General features: G+C 40.7%; 1 long non-coding RNA gene across 1 annotated transcript; it reads left to right on the forward strand.

Annotated features, from left to right (window-relative positions):
- The first annotated feature begins 9774 nt into the window (after positions 1–9774).
- Positions 9775–11751, forward strand: LOC113018007 (uncharacterized). Its single transcript, XR_003271654.1, has 4 exons — positions 9775–9858; positions 9966–10031; positions 10190–10240; positions 11379–11751. It is a non-coding gene; the product is annotated as an uncharacterized LOC113018007 (long non-coding RNA).
- The last annotated feature ends 8978 nt before the right edge of the window (positions 11752–20729 follow it).

A 20729-nucleotide genomic window follows, 5' to 3' on the forward strand; every position in this document is an offset into this window, starting at 1 on the left:
TGTTATTTTTCTCTTTACTCAATAAATAATTAGACTTTTTATTTTTACTTTTTAATGTTAAGAAGAGGAAAGTAAATCCGTTAGGCATCTTTCTTTGCCTTTAGACAACAATTCTGATGGCAAAAGAGCCAAACGGGACAGGCCAAAAAAAAAAAAAAAAAAAAAAAAAAAAGAGGAAAGATCACTGCAGATGTTTGCATTTTAGAAATGCAAATATCTGCAGTGAAACTTCAGAGACAGAACATATCAGAGTAGTTTTATCATTGTACGTGTGTAGAGTAGGGTTGTCCAAAATTGACACTTCCTTAGTAATCATTACTAAAACAGAATGAAGATGCTCATTTGCATCAATGTTGATATCAGTAGTCTTGTCTTGGCTTCCTCCAGCTGAGGCATAATTTGACAGCACTGCTGCAGACAGACAGGCACGCAGCTCCTCCCCTCACTAACAGCTGAATGATCATAATGTTCAACACTTTAGTAGGAAAGGTCAGAGGTCAGCAAAGCTTCTGTTTAAGACGCTGACATCATCAACTTCAAACAGCGTGCAGTCAGGACCTTAGAGGATGCACGAAGCATGTGTTGGGTGGGTGAAAGTCCCTCCCAATGAAAAGTCTACACAGTCGACACATTTGCAGGACTCTGCTCTCGAAGCTGAATCCTGCTTCTGTGAATCAGCTGCGCTTTGATAGTTTGGAGGGACACATAGTGCCACCTGCTGCAGAGATATTGTTAAATAGTGGTTAAAAATCTGTAAATGATATCAAACATAAGATATGAATGCAGTAGAAACTCATTAACCTGAAGATGTAGAGCACAGAGCGATGAATCAAACATCTTTATTCCCATTAAATGTTTTATTGTTGAGTGCGCTCTCAGTGCAGCTGTTTATTTCTGAGGCTCTGAAACTTTAAACTGGATCAATTTAAACTTGAAAGGTTACAGTCCCACAGCCTAAAAAAGGAAACATGGACATAACTTTATTTGCAGATGAAAGTGAAATAAATTTGATTTGCATGATCAGACACTCTTGCATCTGTTCTCTGTAAAAGACACTTAGTATCAGTCAGCCTAATTTCTGATACAATGGATCCATGCTTTCATGATGTTATGCCAAATTCTCACCCTACCATCTGAATGTTGCAGCAAAAACTGAGACTCATCAGATCAGACAATGTTTTTACAAACTCATGTTGTCAGATTTTGGTTTTGAATTATAGCCTCAGTTTCCTGTTCTTAGCTGACAGGCATGGCAGCTGGTGTGGTCATCTGCTGCTATATGACATTTACTTCATGTTGTGCATTCAAAGACACTGTTCTGCATATCTCGGTTGCAATGAGTGGTCTGGCCATTCTCCTCTAACATTGAGTTATTTTCACCCAGTGAACTGCTGCTCACTGGTTATTTTCTCTTGTGACTACTCTCTGTAAAACTTTGCTGCAGTGTTAAATCTAAAAACAGACATAGATCAGGAAACTAAACTAAACTAAACTAAACTAAACTAAACTAAACTAAACTAAACTAAACTAAACTAAACTAAACTAAACTAAACTAAACTAAACTAAACTAAACTAAACTAAACATGGTTTAAAGCACAAATGTTAAAACTACATTCTTCTCGTTTCACCACTTACAACATTCATATAACTGCTGTGTTTGTGGCTGTGCTGTATCCAAATATTTAACCTTCCAAATGAGTTATTATCATCTGATTTTACTGCAGCTGTTCTCACTGAAAATATTTTATGAGAATTATTAGTATTATTATTTTATGTTAACAATATTTAAATAAAATAAATGTTTTTCACACTTAAAACAAGTCTTGGACTTGTGTTCTCCTCATTTCCTCTTTAACCCTCAGTCAGCTCACATATGTGTAATGAAACTTACTGTCTGTCTGTTATTGGTCAGTTTAGTCTGTGTGTTAAAGGCCTTTTCATAAAAATCTGGTCAGACCTTGTTAAGTTGTTATTTCTGTGTAAAAGGAAGGAAGCAGAGAGAAGTTTTAAAACCTCTTTGTTTCCTTCTCAGCTCTTTGGTATCTGCTGTGCTGCTGCTTCACTCTCTCTCTTTAAAGAAAGTTGTAAAAGTTTTAAACTCTTTGTTTCCTTCACAGCTCTTTGGTATCTGCTGTGCTGCTGCTTCACTCTCTCTCTTTACAGAAAGTTGTAGAAGTTTTCAGACGTGTCACTGCTGGATGTGAGGATGGGAGCCACTTGGCTCTGTGAGCTGGGCCTATTCTGTGAGTACATCACTGACTTCTATTGTTTGATTCATACTGATCCATAAACATGTTTTAGTAAGAAAAACAGAGCATCAGTCATTTGACCATTTCAGGTCATGTGATCAGAGGACTCTCATGTTTGTTACCAACATGGTTGTTTGTAGACTGGATTAGATTTTAAGATAAGATAAGATAAGATAAGATAACCTTTATTAGTCCCACACGTGGGAAATTTGTTTTGTCACAGCAGGAAGTGGACAGTGCAAAAGTTATGAGGCAAAAATTAGAATACAATAAGAATAAATACAGTACACAACTGTACAGAATATAATAAAATAAAATACTATATACAGTAGAATAAAATAAAATAAATATACAATAAGATAAAAATAGAATACAAATACAAATACTATAAACAACTGAGTAAAAATACAACGATGACAGAAAGGATTATTGCACTTAGTATTATTGCATATGTATGGATGTGTGTGCTTGATCAGTTAAAGTCTTTATTATGGAGTCTGACAGCAGTGGGGAGGAAAGACCTGCGAAATCTCTCCGTCCCACACCGTGGGTGCCGCAGTCTCCCACTGAAGGAGCTGCTCAGTGCTGTCACAGTCTGCTGCATGGGGTGGGAGATGTTGTCCAACAGGGATGACAGCTTAGCCGCCGTTCTCCTGTCACTCACCACCTCCACTGGGTCCAGAGGGCATCCTAGAACAGAGCTGGCCCTTCGGATCACCCTGTTTAGTCTCTTCCTGTCCCCAGCAGAGATGCTGCCGCCCCAGCAGACCACACCATAAAAGATAGCAGAAGCCACAACAGAGTCATAGAAGGTCTTCAGGAGTGGGCCCTCCACTCCAAACGACCTGAGTCTCCGCAGCAGGTACAGCCTGCTCTGCTCTTTCCTGTAGAGGGCGTCTGAGTTATGAGTCCAGTCCAGTCTATTGTTCAGATGAACACCAAGGTACCTGTAGCTGTCCACAGCCTCAATGTCCATACCCTGGATGTTCAGTGGTTGCAGTGGAGAATGCTTGTGCCTGCGGAAGTCTACCACCAGTTCCTTGGTTTTACTGGCGTTGATCTGGAGGTAGTTCAGCTGGCACCAGTCCACAAAGTCTTGGGTCAGACCTCTGTACTCCTTGTCGTCCCCATCAGTGATGAGGCCGACTATTGCAGAGTCATCAGAGAACTTCTGCAGGAAGCACTGGGTGGAATTGTGGGAGAAGTCTGCAGTGTAGATGGTGAAGAGGAACGGAGCCAGAACCGTTCCCTGTGGGGCCCCCGTACTGCAGACGACCCTGTCCGACACACAGCCCTGAGTCCTCACATACTGTGGTCGGTCAGTGAGGTAGTCCAGGATCCAGGTAGTGAGGTGATGGTCCACTCCAGAGTTCACCAGCTTGTCCTTTAGAACCGAGGGAAGAATGGTGTTGAAGGCACTGGAGAAATCAAAGAACATGATTCTCACAGTGCTTCCAGCGGTCTCCAGGTGAGTGAGGGAACGATGTAGGAGGTGAATGACGGCATCATCCGCTCCAATGCCAGGCTGGTAGGCAAACTGAAGTGGGTCCAGTGATGAGCTTATTAGGCGCCGAAGCTGAGCCAGGACCAACCGCTCCAGGGTCTTCATCAGGTGCACTGACTCAGATCAGAGTGGAGCTGGTTTAGTTTATCTAAGAAAGGTTTGTTTCTCCATCAGTGATAATTTGATGCTTATTACATCCTAATATAAAATGTAACCAATCATAGAAGACACTGATTAAATATTTAACAGCAGTGATTAAAGCCAGTGCTAGATTTAAACAATTTTTAATGCAGACTAACAGTAAACTGCTTCCTTAGTCAAGGTATAAAAGAGTACTACACTGATCCTACTCCTTATTAAATGAAACTTGCTTCCTAAAGGAAGATTAGAGCTCGTCCAGCCGTAAATAGAGATTTTTTTTAAACTCCCAGTAGGCAGGTTTAACTTCAGCTTTATGGTGTTTGCTGTTGAAGACACGTGAATTATTTCCACCTTATATTATATACCACCTTCTAGAGAAATTCTTGTTGAGAGAAGTGACCCATTGCAATTTGTCAATGACATCACTTTTTGAGATTGTCAAATACATAAAGGAAATACTGGGGAGATCATTTCTCTGTTGGAAGCCAGTCGTTCACCTGTTGCCCAAAGAGGATGGACTGTACCGTTATTAGGACACTAATGTTTTGTTATCACCATGTTTGTTTGTAGACTGGATTCTATTTTAGTGCACTGACTCAGATCATAGTAGATGTAAATCTCCAAGTGTTTTAAGGAGCTTGGTAAGAAAGCGACTGCACTTTAAACCCTGGTGGGATTGTTCCTTAAGAAGGTCATTAACTCACCATTGATCAAGAAATGAGACACATCATTACCAACAGTGTTTTATTTATGTTACATTTCAAATCTAACATCAACAAAACACTCACATGATTTGAGTGTCTTTAGTTTGATAATGTCTGAAGTTTCGGTCTTTATTGTAGTGCTCTGTACGCTCGTCTGCAGTGGACACGCTCAAGGTGACTGAACAGTTTTCACTTTTTCTATTTCTTCCTTTTTATTTAGCAAAGATTATTCTCAACCTGTATGACTCTACATAAATAAAGTATTAATAATCAATCAACATTTTGCCTTGAGCATAAAGTGTTTCAGATTGTCTGTTGTCTGATTGTTTGTGTTGGATTCTAGATGCTGTGCTAACTATTGAACCCAGCTCGTCCAGTTATTTCATTGGAGAGTTTGTTACCTTCAAGTGTGACATGAATGAAGGAAGACACACTGACTGGTATTACGAAATCAAGAAGGATGGTCGAGACTATGTCCCCTACAGGGAGCACAAAGACTACACATTGGAAATTAACTCTACAGATCAAAGTGGTGAATATCAGTGTTCTGGTACCTGGAAGGGGTCACATTATAGAGAGATCAGTAATACTGTCTTTATAACTGTATTAGGTAAGTCCTCAGTGATTAATACTGTGATGATTCCTGTTAAAATACATCTGAATTATAAAAAATATGTGTTTAATAAATGTTTCATTGAAAGTATTGTATTTCTTATGTGTTGGAACTTTAACAAAGATCCTTGCATTTTACCTAACTTTGTTCACAGTACACACTACAACCAAAATACTCAGACATTATGTCATTACAGCATGTGCATGTTTTACTGTATAAAAAGAATAACTGTGGATGAAACTTAATTTAAATAATGAAAAAAAGAAACATCAAAAGATCCATATAATTTAAGGTGACGGTGTTTCTGTTGTCTAAATGTGTGTGTGTGTGTGTGTGTGTGTGTGTGTGTGTGTGTGTGTGTGTGTGTGTGTGTGTGTGTGTGTGTTTCCTTCAACAGTGAACTGCATTAGTTTACATTCAGTGTGACTTCTTCAGGCCTGAGATTGAACAAACATTCATACTGTGCTTATCTGTGCAGCTCTGTCACCATGTTGAGACAGAATTCAGAAAAATTTAAAGTGACTTAAAATGTAGAAAAAATATATATAATGAAGACATTTGTAGATTTTATTGGGGGGCGATTAAAAAAAAAAGGATTTTTTTAAATCTTTTATACATTCATATTGTATCAGGTGTACATTTCTTTCTTTTCTTGTCCATAACTGCAGATAAACCCAGGGCCAGCCACACTGACAGCAGGAACAACAATCATACCAGTAGGGGGCAGTGTGACACTGACCTGCTCTGTGCAGAGCTCTGATGGATGGAAATATGAGTGGTTCAGACGAACCCAAACAACCTCTGAAGGTAAAATCAGAGATCAACAAAACAGAGATATCAGAGTATCTGAAGGAGGAATCTACAGCTGCAGAGGAACAAGAGGAAACCCAGTTTACTACACTTATATAAGTGATGATGTCACCATTGAGATAACCTGTGAGTTCAGTCATTTAGTTTGAAATATACATTCACTCATGATTTTGTGTCATGAACTTTCAGCTGGTATAGAGACGCCAATGCTGACCTGCTGCTCCATCACCTGAGGACAACAATGGCATAAACAGGATAAATAAATAATATATTCAAACAAATAACAATTGATCTACAATTTATATAAAGAAAATAATAAATGTAATTCTGAACTACCATCTGATCAAATACTGCCATCTTTTAAAATAAATAAACAAACACAGACACACCACCAAAAATAATGTTACTGTTTCTATGATCAACATTCTCACAACTCTGAGTCACTGCCACTCACCTTTAGCAGGAGGCTTATTCAGATTGATCCCTTTAAACTCCCAGGTCCTAAAGAGGGACCAGCTTATTAATCAATCTTCAAGTACTTTTTAAATACAGCAAAGAAAATATAAAACTTTCACAGCTTCGATCAAAACGATTGTACAGTTAGTATCTCTTCAAGATCACCAAGATTTGGTGATGTTCACCATTTACATCTAGTTATTTAAACGGTTTTGATTCAGTCATTTATTCCCCCCCCTCCCCCCCTTTTTTTTGCCTGTCCCATTTCTTTAGCCATCAGAATTGATGTCTGAACACAGATACACAACAGATTTACTTTACCAAGTGGATCATCATGGCCTTGCCATATTGGTCCATTTGATCAACCTTTGTTGTTATTATTTTATTTTATCTTACTTTATTTTAGTTTATTTTCAGTTGTTACAGATGGGACAGACGTGGCTGGGGGAGAAAGAAAGATGAAACAGAAGCAGAGGGACAGTGAGAAAGGAACTTAAAAAGAAAAAAAAATGTCCCAGATCACCTGTTGAGAGAAAAACAGAAAAAAAGAGGAAACAAACGAAAAATAAAGCAACATAATAAACACAACACGATTGCATTGATCCAAGTGTAAATAGAAGTAAATGCTAAAAAATCAATGTTGAGGTAGCAGCCAAGAAAGATGTAGTTTGTGTCTATGAACAGTGAACATCCGCATATACACGATTCAGTCATTGACTTTTGTTCTTTTTCTAAACTGAACTGCAGATAAACCAAAGGCCAAACTGAGAGCTGATAACACAGCTGTTCCAGTAGGGGGCAGTGTGACCCTGACCTGCTCTGTGAACCCATCATCATCATCTGGATGGAAATACTACTGGTACAGAGATAATACCACAGTGGATGTTGTCCCCACATCAAATGGACAAATCAGTGTCTCACAGGAAGGACTCTACAGGTGCAGAGGAGGAAGAGGAAACCCAGTTTACTACACAGAGGACAGCCAGTCAGTCAGGATTGGGAAAACTGGTCAGTTTAACATGAAGTCAGATAAATTCCTGATTAAGGAGGAAGATGAAGAACAAAAGGCATTAACATTTTTGACATTCATGTGTTTTTATTGTACTTTCTTGAACAGTAACAGCCTCTGTTAGGGAAAATGTTCTAAAACACTTCTTCAGTAAAGACTCAGAGAAGAGAAACACACAGAGTTCTTGCTAGCAAGGGCAGCTCCCTACTGAGAGACTCGCACTAAGAAACTGCCCCGGTCTTTATTTATACTTCAGTGTGTGTGTGTGTGTGTGTGTGTGTGTGTGTGTGTGTGTGTGTCTGTTACTGCTGATCAAAGGGTCAAACATCCTTGGTCAGGAAGAGGGTAGCCTCCCCCTCACCCTAGATGGTTCACCCTAGATAACACGATGAGGAAGTCCTGCAGTTCATCTAAACAAAGAGCACTTAGACTAAAACAAAACGTAACTACGTTAATCCTGCCATAAAACAATAAAACCAGGTACAAGCTCTCTCGTGCTCCCAGGACGTGGGGGTGCATTCCTGGGGTGCACCCCAAGCCTGCAGCCTGTTAGTGATCACACACAATTAATTATATGCCTCTAAGTATACATGGTTGAATATTTCCTAATACAAATAACTACATGCAGTATTCTACCATATGCAAACTTATATCACTAAAAGATTATACTGACTACTAAATACAATTTTCCATTAACAGCCTCAAACAGGCCTGTTGTGACTCTGTATCCAAACTGGTCTGAGATATACGGAGGAGAGACGATCACTGTCAGATGTGAGATCCATGGAGGAGACACTGAGTGGGATTATGAGTGGGAACAAAACAGCATGATAAAAGCTGTCCTCACTGTGTCTCCATCATGGCTGAGTCCTGGAGCCTCAGTAACTCTGAACTGTGAGGTTGAACATCCGTCTGCAGGATGGAGCTTCTACTGGTATAAAGCTGTTCCTGATCTATCAGAGAAATCCTCCAGTTATGAGCTGCTACCTGATGGCAGTGGGACTGCACAGGACTCCTACATCATTCATGGACAGACACACACAGCAGGATATGTGTGCAGAGCTGGAAGAGGAGACCCAGAGTATCACACTGACCACAGTCGACCAAAGTTTGTCTGGTCTGCAGGTCAGTTTGATTCTCTCTATCTTTTTTCAAGTAATGCAACAGCAAAAAAATGTAAATTGATGGGGGTTTTTTGGGGGCGGGGTGTTTAGCATTGAAGGTGAAAATTATACGAACATTGCTTCTAACACTGACCTTTAAACATTAAAGCAAAATAATATTTTCACTGTGATATTTTGATCCTAACATCTGTGAGCTTTGTCTGTTCACTGCATGTTGTTTCCAGATGTTCATTCAGCAGCGTCTCTCACAGTGAGTCCTGACAGAGTGCAACACTTCACCTCTGACTCTGTCTCACTGACCTGTGAGGGAAACTTCACTGAGTGGAGAGTGAGGAAGTTCTCTGAGGACGGCCGACTGTACTCTGACTGTAGGAGAATGACTGGATCCACATGTGACATCAACACATCAAAGTCAGATACTGCAGTGTACTGGTGTGAGTCTGGATCAGGAGAGTTCAGCAGTGCAGTCAACATCACTGTACAGAGTATGTTATTATACATTTACTTCTTGGATGTTAATGATTTAGACATCACATGAACTTTTGTCCCAGCTTTGCTGTATGTGAAGTCATTTCATGTGGGAAAAATAGTAGTTTTTAAACACAGAAGATCAGATCTTCATGATAAAAAAAAAGCATTTGTACAATCTGTTCTTATTATTGTTTGTCAGCTTTTTCTAAAAGTGTGCACCAGCTGATGTGACTGAAACAATTGTGTGTGATTGTGTCACAGATGATGGTAATGGTCCTATCCTGGTGAGTCCTGTTCATCCTGTGACTGAGGGAGCTTCTGTTAGTCTGAGCTGCAGTTTGAGAACACAAAAAATACTTTCCAATGTGTTTTTCTATCACAATGACAAACTTCTTCAAAATGATCCCCGAGGGGAGCTGAAGATCTCTGCAGTGTCAAAGTCTGATGAAGGTTTCTACAAGTGTCAGTACTCAGGAAGAGAGTCAGCACAGAGCTGGATGTCAGTTAAAGGTGAGCAGGATCAAAACATTTGATGGATTTTTATAAATGAGTTTTGTTTTAAGGCTTGAAGTCACCTCGCTTTATTTTCTGAGAACTTTCCTAAAATGATTTTATGAATTATAAAGTATAGTTAAACTTTATTGTTTGTTGTCACAGTAACTGTGTCAGGAGCTGACAGCTCTTTGTCTCCTGTGTGGTTGATTGTTCGACTGGTTTGTGGAGTCTCTCTCATTATTATTCTCCTGCTCTTGTTGTATCGCTGCACAACAACCAACAGTGAGACCTTTTCCTTTACTTAACACAAACTCTTTATCCTTCAAAGACACAAATGCATCATGAGGTTCATTTAAAAGCAAAAGTCTTATTCTACATTTTTAATAAAGGTGCTGTTAATGAGCAGGCCTTCAATCAACACCATCAGCAGCAAGTGTACTCCTCTCTTCTTGCTGGTTAGTTTTTCATCCAGTTATAATATTATGCTGCTGTTTGCAACAAGACTGTACTTATTAAATCTGCTGCAGCTTTTAATATAAATGTTATTTTCAATAATATTTGTTTTTAAAATAGCATCACAGACATGAGGTGACTGATTTTCTCTGACCTGCAGGTGATCATTGTGGCTATGAGATAATCAGAAGGTCTGAAAACTCTGAAAATGGTAAAGTATAAACTTTCATTAATATTGAGCTTGTGGAAGCTGGATGATTATATAATAACTGTGTTTAACATTGAAGTCCATGCGTCCAACTATTTTCTTACACTTGGGACCAGGTTGTGGGGGCACCATCCTAAACAGAGAGGCCACATCCTCCAGCTTGTCTGGGGGAACACCAAGGCTTCCCACACCAGCCGAGAGATATAATCTCTTCAGCATTTCCTTGTTTTGCCCCAGGGTCTCCTCACAGTGGGACATGCCTGAAAAACATCACACATGAGGCATCCTTGTCAGATGCCTGAACCACCTCAAATGTGGTTCTACTCTGAGCCCCTCCCACATGGCCAAACACCTAACGCTATCTCTAAAGAAGAAGCAAGCCAAACTTTGAAGTAAGCTTATTTCCACTGCTTATATCCACGATCTCGTTCTTTGGGGTCACTAACCCAGAGCTTGTGACCATAAGTGAGGGTAGAGATGTAAACTGAGAGCTTCACATTTACGGTCAGTTCTCTCTTCATCTTGACGTACCGGTACAGTGGACGTAGCGCCAATCTACTCCCCTCTCCTCCTGCGAGTGGTGGGCCTATAGGAGGGTGGACCCATGTCCTTTTTTTTGGGCTATGCCCAGCCGGGCCCCATGGACCAATGCCTGGCCACCAGGTGCTTGCTCTTAGGCACCCTCCCCAGGCCTTGCTTCATAGTGGGACCCCATTAACCCTTTCAAGGGCAGAGTGAACTGTTCCTTTCATTCAGTTTTTTTTTTTTATTATTCTTTGTCTGGTCCTGGGTGAGGGACCGGATAAAATTTGCCATGGGAGACCCCACCAGGAGCCCCCCCCCCCCCTCCTCCAACAACAACACAGCCCCTGGGATCCATGGGACACACAAACCCCTCCAACATAATAATTTAGAGATTCATGGAAGGGAACATTAACATCAGTAAGATTATTATTTCATTGCTGCCAATGTCGCATCTGTGATTCAGCTCAAAGTCATTAACAAGACAAGTGAGTGCACAAAATGTGAGATTTTAAATGCAAAATGTACATTGGTAATTATTCTCACTGATAATAAATGCATTTAAGCAGAGAACAGAAGGTGTTTGTTTTGAAATGCTTTCATTTGATCACCTCAACAGGGCAACGTGGTGACGCAGAGGAGAGCTCTGACTACAATAATGTCAATCTGTCAGGGTGCTGGGTCGTTGACCAAAGATTCTGAGGTTATTTTGCTTTTGTGAGTCTCTCTGTGAAAGTGTGAAGATGGTCTAGGTTTAAGTTTATACAGTTTAAGCAGGAGTTTAGTTCTTTCTATGTTTCTGAGTTTTCTTGTATTTCCAGTTTATGGTTTGTTGTCTGTGAGGTTCCACTTGTGTGTTTGTCTCATCCCTGTGTCGCTTGTGAGAGTCTGTCGTGTCATCCATGTCTCTGCTCACTCGCCCTCCGTGTGTCTTAGTTGTGTCAGTGTGTTTTGTCTTCTCCTTGTGTTTCGTCTTTTGTCTCTCTGTTTGTTTATCCCTGTTTCTGCATCAAGCTCGTGCGTGTACTTCCTGTTTTAGTGTGACAGTATTTCATCATGTGTTCAGTGTGTTTGGTTTGGCTTCCCTGTCTCGTTATATTCAATTCATCAGAGCTGTTTTCCAATGTGTTTCCACTTCACTGATCATCTCTCAATCCTTCCAAGGTGTTTCAAGGTATTCCCAGTGTTCCACATTTTCTGTTAGTTTAAGTTTTAGCTCTCCCAGCTTAGTTTTTTTTTCTTTCTTTATTTTTGGTTAACCTGATTTGGTTCATGTTTGTTGGCCATGAAAAACGTTTTTTTGTTAAAATTTTGATTTTGCCTCTCGTTGTCTGCATTTGGATCCTTACAAAGAGCCACAGAGTCTGCAGCCACAGATTGTGACAAAATCCAAATTCAGCCACAGCTCTAAAGTCTTAACAGCAGCTCTTTAGCTGTTTTTTCTCTTTAAAGTCTCTTAAATACTTGAAGTCACTTTGAGTGAAAAGGAGAAGGTTTTGAATTCAAAGCAATGATCCTGATGCCTGAGTTTATATTTCCTTCAGAAAGAATCGTTTAGTGTGTTTCACTTGTTTCTCTCCCTTTTTTTTAATCTTTTTAATTGTTTATTTTATTTGTAATATATTATAAATGTCTTTCTGTGAAGCACTTTGCAACTTTGTTAATAAAAGTGTGATATAAATAAAGTGTGTTGTTGTTGTTGTGTGTCAGACTGAGAGTACATGTTTGTCAAGAGATTTTCTTCATTATACAATATAACCAAATCTCTATAATACAATATAATCAAGTGTGACTTATATTTTGTGTGTTCATATATTTTCACATAACCAAGCTTATTGTTAAAGAGAACATGATGCATTACTTACTTCAATATGTGATGTCAGATAAGCATGATATACTTCTGTATTGTTATATTTTAGTATGTGAGTAGGTGTGAGGTCAAGATAAGCACTGAGTTAACGTCTAACCTCTCCCCGACTGCTTACAGAAAGGGTTCTTACTTTCACTATAAATAAAGCAACCGAGCCTGCACTCGGGGTGTGTGTCTTCTGAGAGGCATTCACACCCGTGCGCACGCTTTCTAATACTCTCAGAGTCGGTCTACAGTGTCTCATTTCTCTTACTTGTGTTTGAACAAATGTCAACCCCTGACAATGTTACAGCTGTTCAGTGTTGTGCATGAATCCACTGAAAGAGAGCTTTCATTTATTTAAAAGCACTCATTGTCATTTAAAACAGCTTCAAACCCTCCAAAATGAACTAAAGCTATCAACATGATGGGAAGTAACAACTGCTCTGATGATGCTCAGCAGCCTTTTTACTGTGTAGCAGTTTTTCCAGTTTTCTCGATGTGGTTCGGCCTGTACTTTCATGTAATACCGATTTATATTGACAGTGTCAATCACATGTTCAGCAAGACCATGATAACTCTGTGTGTGACACATAAAATCAAATCGCTTTTAAACTACTTAAAATATAGTTTCTAACTTTCTCTTCTGCTTCATGACTTTTTTATGCACTGAAATTAAAGGAGCTCCTGATTTCTGACTGAGCCACATAGAGAAGAGGAAACACAGCCTGTGGTTTGAGCCACAAGTCTTCCTTTCAGCAGATTTATGATTGATTCATGTTCTCATCAAACTTCACACAGCAGAGAGGAAACAAGGAGTTCAGACAAAGAGCACAGCGGGAATTTCATGAGCAGCTGTTTTCCTGATTGTTGATTTATGATCTGCTCATTTAGTGCTTCTGTGTTCACTTTACTGCTACATGTGTTACTCGAACATTTGAAGCTATTTATTTATTATCAAAGAACCATCAAGTCGTTGTTTAATGTAAGTTCTCATATTTTACTTTTTAGATGCACATTCATTTTAGTTTGCATCTGTGTGGGTTTCCTCCATGAACTCCAGCTTCCTAACAGCTGTTCTTATCATTATTTATGATATGTTCATTTAGTTATTCTGTTTTCACTTCATTGCTACCCAAAATCTTGCTAACCGAACATTTGAAGTCATCTATTCTCCACATCAGAGAGACATCAGTGTTCAAGGTCGGTCCTGTGATGGGCTTTAAGTGTCAGTGTGGATATAAAGTTATAGCTCCTTGTCCCATATTTCCCATGTCAAACTCTGAACACAGCTTCCAAGTCCAATCACTGGACTGTGCTTACAGCTGGTGGCCAATAGAGGGAGACATTAATCCATTTATAATTTATTGTAAGGAGTGAGAAGAGTTGATATGACTGAAGAACAGAGAGAACAGAGGAATGATATTGACTTTGGACCCTATCATGAAAATAATCAGGCCCTGGATGGATGTCATAGTGATCAAAGCATTTACATTAACAAACTTTAAAAATACAGTTTCATTAATAAAGTTTTATTGGACTCAAATAAATAGTAATCATGTGCAGATTGATTCAAATATTGATAATTTTGATACCAGCATTTGTATCAATGTTGATCATTACGAGTGTAATGAGCTGGATCCTTCAGTTTCTGTTCTCCTGTGTGCACCGCTGCAGTTTCATCAAAGAGGCAACCTGGCTGTCTGTGTAAATGCTGCTGCTTTCAGGTGTCACAGAGCAGCCACAGTTTGCTTCTCCTCTCTTGTGTTTTATGTTTTACTGTCACTGACTCAGCAGTGCCAGGCAAACAAGTAATCGAGTGTGCTCAGCTAACCAGGACCATCCAGCAACGCAGTAAGCAGAGAATATCTATGTAGATAACTGTGGTAATAGTAATATTTCAGTTATATTACTTTAATTTTCAAAGTGGAACTGGCTGATTCTTACTCATAAAGTGTCATTTATGCTAAAACATTGATATAATACATTTATCTGACTGAAACATTTAAATGAAAACAATTACAGGAAATGAAACAAATATACCAAACATAGTATGACTCAGATTTAATTCAATATAATTACTCTGTTGTGCTAAATGTGAAAAAGATACTGTATGATTACTGTAGTTAAAATACTATTAGATGTGCTAGATTATTGTTTTTTATTTCGGTCCCAGGTTTTAACTAATTAATAATCCAAAGGACAAAAGAAAAAAACTTAATGGGCATGAAAACTCCTTCATTCAGGATTAGCAATCTGATGATGTAGTTAATACTTAAAAAGTATTGGTACTGGTATCAGTATCAGTGATACAGGCCTTGTATTTTACTTGGTATCAGATTAATATCAAATCTTGCACACACATCTTATTGCACACGTCCAGAAATAGTGAAATATTAAATTTATTAAACTGTTACAATTTCAGCACCATGGACAGCGCACAAGGTTCTCACTGCATGAGCTGTGCTCTCTAACACGTGACTGTTTGTCGTGGTGGACCTGCACAAATTTAGCTGCATGCACATATAGATCTCTCTTTCACATTTATGGGCATAGGTTAATAATTTTCATTAAAAAGAAAAATGAAATAATTTACTGTTGTACTGTTTCTAGGGTCCCTGTCCCTGGGTTACATCATGTCACTGCAACAGTGTAATTATATTTGAAATAAGAAATCTCAAGAGAATCTGTCACTCTCTCTGCCCACAAAACCAGATCTTTGTGTAACTTCAGACAGTCAGATCCTTGTCATTCTCCATCTTTCTCATGCAAAAACACCTCTCCAATATAAACACTGGGTTGTGTTTAGAGCTGGTATTCAACAGAGGGCGCAATTGAGTTATTTTTTATTGCAATGCATTAGTCTGCTTGGCTGACTGTTAAATATTCCAGTCCTTCTACTTGTAAGTCACTGGGTGTCCATCTGAAACTGGGAAATTAAGGAGGAGTCGGCCTCATTAAGTGCTAAATGACCCAAGAGAACAGCCTTGATTGCTGCCACCATGCCTCGCAGGGTAACTGCACATTTATCACCTCCAGCTAGGATTGCAGAAACTGCAGGATCATGTCAACTGTGTGGGTCCAGCTGGTGGACCACACCAGGAGGCCAACAGCCACCAGCAGAAGGATTAGTAGTCCTGGTGGGTGGTGTAAAAGACTCCTGTAGTGTTCTCACTTCTGGATCAGGCTGGATCAGGGACTACAGAAACTGCAGGATAATGTCAACTGTGGAGCTGGATTATTGTTGTGTTTTTTGTTTTGGTTTTTTTTTGTCTCCTTTTTTATGACACAGGTAGGCAGGGCACCAATTCACTGAGCCTCTGGCACACCTGCTACGCCTCAGACGCTTTCATCAGAAGCGTTCTTAAGGAGCTGCACGATGGTCGTCTAGTGTCAGAGTATTGTCCTTTTCAGGGGTGTCTGTGTAACTGTTCGCCCGCCTTGTGGAGATCATCTTCTCCGAGTCTATACGGAGATTCAGATAATACAGTATTTACAGTAATGTAAATACGTTCCTTCCCTGTAGCCTTTCACTGTAAATAAACTTCCTTCACTGCAACCTCCAAACTTCCGTGTTTTCTGCTCTTGAGTCCACCCATAGCTACACCTAACAACAGACTGCCAGCCTGAGCCCTACTCAGGGCTGGACTGGGACAAAAAATCGGGCATTTTGACTAGAGACCGGCCCACCAGGATAAAGATTGAAAATGTGACGTCATTCAGGGGTAAAACCGCAAAGGATTCTGGGAACTTGTGGCAAGAGGTACTAGCGCACGCAGGCGTTCAATTGAACTCAGTTACACAGCGATAAAAAGAAACCCAAAAAATGGCAAGAAGCTGTTGTATTATTAACTGCAATAGCCGGTCGCATGAGAGCCACGGGAAGCCGACGGGTAGAGAGATTGTTTTTTTAATCGGATTATGTCGTTGAAGAGAAATTTTTTAAGCCATGTTTCCGAAGTAAGAGCCGACGGATGGTCTGGATATACCAAATATAACGTCTCAGAACACTCCAGCTCACAGGTTAGTCTGCTCCAAGCATTCCCACAAAGGTCAGAGTTTTGTAGTATTAATACGTCATTTTTCTTAACATAATTGGTGATATAGGTTACAAGCAAGTCTGGCGCTGAACAGAAATTGTCGCGCTATGCTCCTTTGTTTATTGTGCATAAATAGTGAATTGTCCTGACACAATACTGCGCTTCGCTTCTGTTATTACCATGGTACATTGACAAAAACATATACTTTTATTCACAGGATAAAACAGTTGTTTTGTATCACTAATTGTCCAGTGCGATTACAACATACAATATTATTGTCACTGCTACATTTCTGTAATGCTACGAGAAATTATTTCCACTACTAATTAATTACCGTTGAGCTCAAAGGTTATATTAATAAACGGTTAACGAATGTGTATTTATGACGACGATTTGTGAGACTGGTAAACTTACCTTTGTTCTTACGATGGTCTTTCGTTCTACACGGTGCATTTCAAGGTCCTGCACCCATCTGTCAGTAAACTGTACCTGGGCTTGTTGCAGTGACCTGAAGTTACTAAACTTCATGAGTGTATGCACTCACTCCAAGAACCGTATAATTATAAATCTGAGCGTGGTGAAAGTTGGGCAGCACGCTGACGTCTTTTGTCCACTCTGTGTGCTCCTAAGGGTCTGACCCTTTCACTCCTTTGATTTTTTCTTCGTATCTTTTCTTTGTCTTTTCGTTGAGTCTGTCTTTTTATGGATTGGCATTGTTCTCCTTTTGTTTTGTACATTCCTTTTTTGTGCGGCAAAGAAAAGACAAGAAGGTATTGGAAACGGAGAATTAAAGTTTTGCGGTGCTGCAAACGCTTGCATTTGATGCGGTGCTTGGATTGTTTTGCCACGAGTTCCCTGCATGCAATGCGCGAAAATCACGTGATTTCTAAACAAGGGAGCGGGTGCATCCAGCCTCCTCGGCTGTAATTGGTCCAGCCCAGAGTCAATCATGACCAATTGGCCAATCCAACACCTTTCATTATATATACCCTTCCTAAAAAAAAAAAAATCCATCGGCCCATAAAAACAAAAAATCACCAGCGGCCCACCGGGCATATGCCCGGTATGCCCGATGTCCAGTCCAGCTATGGCCCTACTGGGAAAAGGTGGAACAGTGACCCCCTTCACCTGGGACAGGAGGACCTTCAGAAAAGGGTGTCCCTTTCTGAGTGGTGGGACAGTTGGAAACCAGGCCATGTGGGGCCAAAGTGGGGCCACCAGGATCAACTGCACCTCTTTGGTCTGGACCTGGCAAAGGAATGACTGGAGGATGGAGTATGGAGGGAAGGCAAAAGGGTTTGCCAGGTTGTCACACACAAGGGGAGGGACATCGCTCTGCAGGGAGACAAACAGATGGAAAAATGTTGACTCCCTGGAAAAAATGAAAAAGGTTGTCTTCTGCCCTGTCTGTTATGACAATGACATGGTGCCCCTGCAGACACAACAGAACTTACTTGAGTGCCAGGACTACAGCTTGCAGCTCCAGCATTTACAGTGAGGTCAGCAAGTATTTGATCACCCTGTGATTTTTTCCCCTCTTACTTAGAAATCATGAAGGGGTCTACAATTTTCAGCATAGGTGCATTTACACAGTGAGAGACAGAATCTAAAAGGAAAAATCCAGAAATCACATTTTATGATTTTTGAACTATTTATTTGTGAATTACTGTGTCAAATAAGTATTTGATCACTTGAGTCAAAAAATGTTAATATTTGGTACAGATGCCTTTGTTAACATTTACAGAGGTCAAACGGTTCCTGTAGTTCTTCACCAGGTTTGCACACACTGCAGGAGGGATTTTGGCCCACTCTGACGATCCTGGTGGTCACAGGTTCCCTCCTCACAATTGGCACATAGCGGGGGGTGAGGTGAATCAGGTTATGATCTGACCTACCAAGTGGGGGGAGGGAGGAGGAGCTGTATGCATCCTTGACGTTAGCATACAGTAGGTCTAAAGTTTTCTCTCCCCTGGTGGGACAGTCCACATATTGTTTGAATGTTGGTGGTGTATTGTCCAGTGATACATGGTTGAAGTCACCCGAGATCACAATAAAGGCACTCGGGTGCTGAGTCTGTAACCGAGCTATGGCAGAGTGGATAGTGTCACATGCAGCTGTGGGGTTAGCAGAGGGGGGAACATAAACAGCCACCAAGATGACGTGAGAGAATTCCCTGGGTAAATAATACGGCCTGAGTCCACAGCACACAGTTCAGTGTCCGGGCAACAAATCTTTTCTTTGATTGTTATGTTGGCAGGGTTACACCACCGGTTGTTAACTAGAACAGCAAGCCCACCTCCTTTCGCTTACCGCTAGCGATGCTGTCCTGTCCGCCCGAACAGTGTGGAAGCCTTCCACGGAAGCATTCTCATCGGGAATGTCCTGGTGCAGCATGATTCGGTGAAACACATCAGGCTACACTCTCGGTATTCCCCTGACTCCGTACCAGTGCTGAGAGCTCGTCGATTTTAATTGCCAACGATCGCACATTACCCATCACGATAGACGGCAGACACGGTTTAAACCTCCTCCTCGCTTCGAGCCTCCGTGTCTCACCGTCACCTTTTTTCTTCTCTTCTTCCTTGACCTCTGCATCCCCGATGTGTTTTCCTCCAAATTTCAGCTGGTACTTCTGCGGGCCTGGCCAGCGAGCCGGCCGCATCAGGGCGTCAGCTGATCTCTGGAGTAAACAGTCCGTGAGTGTAAGAGATGTGCCGCGGTCCCGTTCCTTGATAAAAGTAACAGTTCCACGGCCAGCAGAAGAACAAAAACTCTCTCAATCCACATGATTGAGTAAGAGATAGAAAACGGAGGAAAATACAAGTCAGAAAAAAAAAGAATACGTAAGAAAAAAGAGCTAAACTAAGAGAAAAAGCAGGAGCGACTGTAACAGGCTGCATGCTGGTTGGCGCATGCGCACTAATCACCCTGTGATTTTGCAACTTCTCTTACTTAGAAGTGATGGAGGGGTCTACAATTTTCAGCATAGGTGCATTTCCACTGTGAGAGACAGAATCTAAAAAGAAAAATCCGGTAATCACATTGTATGATTTTCGAACAATTTATTTGTGAATTACTGTGTCAATAAGTATTTGATCACTTGCTTATCAGCCAGATTTCTGACCCTCAAAGACCTGTTATTTGCTTTCAAATAGTCAGCTACACTCTGCTCATGATTCTAAATAAGTAGCACCTGTTTGAGGTCGTTAGCTGTCATAAAGAACACTGTGCACCCCACAACCAGCCAAGTCTAAGTAGCACATAGGCAAACCAAAGAGCTGTCAAAAGACACAAGAGACAAAACGGTAGACTCGCTGGAAAGGCTACGGGGCAATTGCTAAGCAGCTTGGTGAAAAAGAACAACTGTTGGAGCAATTGTCAGGAAATGGAAGAGGCAACGATGACTGTCAATGTCTGTCGGCCCACGGAAGATCTCTCCTCGTGGGGTTTCAGTGATGCCAAGAATAGTGAAGATCAGCCCAGAACTACATGGGAGGAGCTGGTCGTTTCCAAGGCTACTATCAGTAATACACTAAGACATCATGGTTTAAAATCTTGCATCGCACAGAAGATTCCCCTGCTTAAGTCAGCCATGTCCGGCCTGTCTGAAGTTTGCCAGGAGCACATGGATGATCCAGAGGATATGGGAGAATGTCGTGGTCAGATGACCCAAAGTAGAATTTTTGGTTAAACTCCATCACCTGTTTGGAGGAAGAAGAATATGAGTTGATCCCAAAAACCATATACGTGAAGCATGGGGGTGGAACATCATGCTTGGGGCTGTTTTTCTGCAAGGGGACGGGACGACTGCACTGTTTAAGAGACAGATGAAGGGCCATGTATGTGAATTTGGGCAAAACCTCCTTCCTCAGTAGAGCATTAAAGATGCGGGCTGGGTCTTCCAACATGACAATGATCCAAACACACGCCGGCAACAAAGGAGTGGCTCCGTAAGAGCATTTGAAAGTCCTGGAGTGGCCTAGCCAGTCTCCAGACCTCAACCAATAGAAAATCTTGGGCGGGAGTGAAACTGTGTTGCTCAGCGCAACCCAAACTACAGATGTGAGAAGATCTGTATGAG

The sequence above is a fragment of the Astatotilapia calliptera genome, unplaced genomic scaffold (assembly GCF_900246225.1).
Source record: "Astatotilapia calliptera unplaced genomic scaffold, fAstCal1.2 U_scaffold_30, whole genome shotgun sequence".
Lineage (NCBI taxonomy): Eukaryota > Metazoa > Chordata > Actinopteri > Cichliformes > Cichlidae > Astatotilapia > Astatotilapia calliptera.